The following is a 3,022-nucleotide window of genomic DNA, read 5'->3' as shown; positions in this document are numbered from 1 at the left end:
GGAAATATGACTTAATGTGATTTTTACACGGTTTATCAGGACTGTTCGGTGCGCGGAGCGGCATTTCTGCATTCAAAAGCTGCATCCGCCGGCTCAGACCGCCCTGAAGCCTCTCAGAGACACAGTTCTCCCAGGAGACACGGTTTTCCTGAATCCGGCAGGTCTCTCGCGCAGATCAGCCGGACAGACTGCGGTCTGAAGCTCACAACATAACAAAGCACCCGCGCGCTCACACATGAAAACTGTGAATTTCTACTCAAAGAAAAGAGTTTGCTCTCTGAGAGCAGCCGATCGGTTCTGTTGGTGCTCCAAAGACTGACATCTATGCATGACGTAACATCCAGCACAGTAATGACACACGATTAGAATGAGTGTTTACATTCAGCTTGATCGGATCAACCATCGGTATAACCCACCTGTCTTGATCTGAAAGAAATTTGGATCTGAAAGAGTCTGATCGGGCCAGAGTATTCTGAACGGCGTGTTTACATTTCGCATTTCAGTTCTGATCAGGCGTTTATTCCAATTACTTGGGGCCATGTAAACATAGTGTCAGTTCGACTTGTGTGGTTTCCAGTCCCCTTAGTTCACGCTGCCTAAGTTTATTCTTGTTCTTGGAATGTTGCTTCAATGTACTTCTGGTTCTTCTCTGCATTTGCGTTTTCTCCTGCTTTACTAAATGTGACAACTGCTTTGAATTCCTGTTACTTTCTCTATTTTTACACACTGCTGAAGATCATTGTGGCACCGACAAAACAGATTCTAAAACTAAATGGGATTGAACTGTGAGAGAAATAATCTAACAAAAAACCTTGAAGTGTTTTTCTTTTTGTTTTTTTTTAATAATTCATTTGTATGCTACTGCTGAAAATACATATTTGAACACCTATCAGCTACCTTTGAATAGTCTATCTCCACTGCACTTCTTCTTTTCCTTTCGGATTTTCCCTTCAGGGGTCGCCACAGCGAATCAGTTCCCTCCATCNTGGCTAAAAAAAAAAAAGAGCTGAAGTGAGAGTGGAAGGAAATTGGGACAAGAATGAGATTTAATTTGCATACATTTCTTTTCTTTGGCTCCCATGCAGATGGGTGTTAGAAAATCTTTAACAATATCAAATACGTTTGCATTGTCTTTTTGCAGCATATCAGCTTAATATGTTAGCAATGTGATTGCATGAATAAAAGTGATTAAAGTCAATTGCACAAATCTTAATAGTTAACCTGTTTCGTCCACCAGAATTTCTGCAGCCGTGCAGCCCTCGAGGCACAGGGCTCCTGTCTGAACAATAAGTACTCTGAGGGATACCCCGGACAAAGGTAGAACGAAAAAAATATTCACTATTATTTTCCTGTGTGTGCTGCTGGCGAGGGACATTTTGTTCAGAGCTGAAGACAAAACAAACCCACTTCATGATACAATAACATGAAGCTAAATGTAAAATCAATGAGGAAAATACTGCAACCAAATCTAATTCTATCCATCCATCCATTTTCTTGACCGCTTTGTCCCGTTCGGGGTCGTGGGGGTGCCGGAGCCTATCCCGGCTACTGAAGGGCGAAGGCGGGGCACACCCTGGACAGGTCGCCAGTCTGTCGCAGGGCCTCAATCACACACACATTCACTCTCACATTCACACCTAGGGGCAATTTAGAGTCACCAATGAACCTATGAAGCATGTTTTTGGACGGTGGGAGGAAGCCGGAGTCCCCGGTGAAAACCCACGCATGCACGGGGAGAACATGCAAACTCCACACAGAAAGGTCCCAGCCGGGAGTCGAACCGGGGCCTTCTCGCTGTGAGGTGAGAGCGCTAACCACTGCTCCACCGTGCAGCCCTCCAAATCTAATTCTATAAGTAAAATACACACTGAACTAAACAGCANGGGAGGAGCCAGGTTATGAAGGGGGCTTAATGGACAAATAGAGCTCGGTGTCAATTCAACTGATATTACATTTGAAGAAAATATTGCCAAGAGGTAAGAGGTAAGTGATGAAAAGAAGTGGACCAAGGACAGAGCCATGTGAAACGGTTGAGGGTTAAAAGAAACTATTAACTTTAGAACAGTCTGTGACTCCAGGTCCTCTTATTGTCCAATTATAAGTATTTCTAAACTTTTAAAATTAATTTTAGCTTTAAAACATTAACGGGGACTTCTAACAATTTTTTTTTACATGGTATTTGATTTTAACACGATTACTTCTGTAGATGTTTCATATACTTTTTAGCAAAATATATTTTTCTGTTCATGTAATTGCATAGGATTTTAGGTCTAAGGAAATTGTTAAAGTTCTTTATTTATAAATAAACAAGCAAACTCGGACTGGACGTTTATTTGAAGGCGTTTTTTCTCCTCTATCACCTCTTGATTTTTCAGTACAGAGATTACACCAAAACCCTTCATGTAACCTGTTGTTCTCTTTTAAAAACAGTTCTAAGATAATGTTAAGACAATCATGTTTTATTGAAAAAATCTGGACTAAACTGGATTACAGAAACTATTAAAAATCTGGTTTGCTTTTGGAGTTTCTCACTTTTAATATTTACAGGCTTTCTGAAAAAGGAGACTTGAAATAAAATCTCAGCCCTGATGTGAATTTTTCTGGTGTAATTTCAGTGAAGGGTCATGAGTGAGTTTAGGAGGAGGAGTGAATACTGTATTCAATTAGCGTTTCAGTCAAAGTTAACTGTCACTAAAAGCTAATTACCCCATCCCTGATAAAGTTGGCTAACTGTGTTGAATGTGGTTTATTTATTTCTAAATGTGTGCCAAATTAGAGAATATAAATGTTTCAGAGGTCAGTTTAAACTGCAAATGTTATCATGTTCAGTTTTAAAGGATCTATAAGGAAAGACATAGATATACTTTTAAAAGTTAATCTTCCTCAGTGAAGAATTATTTCTACAGAAGAAACTTGGAACATATAAAATATTTGAGTTTCCATCAATGAAGAACATTCAACCTGTGAGCAGACTGTTAACCAGGAGGAAGAGGAGCTGAGAGAAGAGGAAGAACAGATGAAA

The sequence above is a fragment of the Oryzias melastigma genome, linkage group LG17, assembly GCF_002922805.2.
Source record: "Oryzias melastigma strain HK-1 linkage group LG17, ASM292280v2, whole genome shotgun sequence".
In the NCBI taxonomy this organism is placed as follows: Eukaryota; Metazoa; Chordata; class Actinopteri; order Beloniformes; family Adrianichthyidae; genus Oryzias; species Oryzias melastigma.
Note: the sequence above shows the minus strand (reverse complement) of the source record.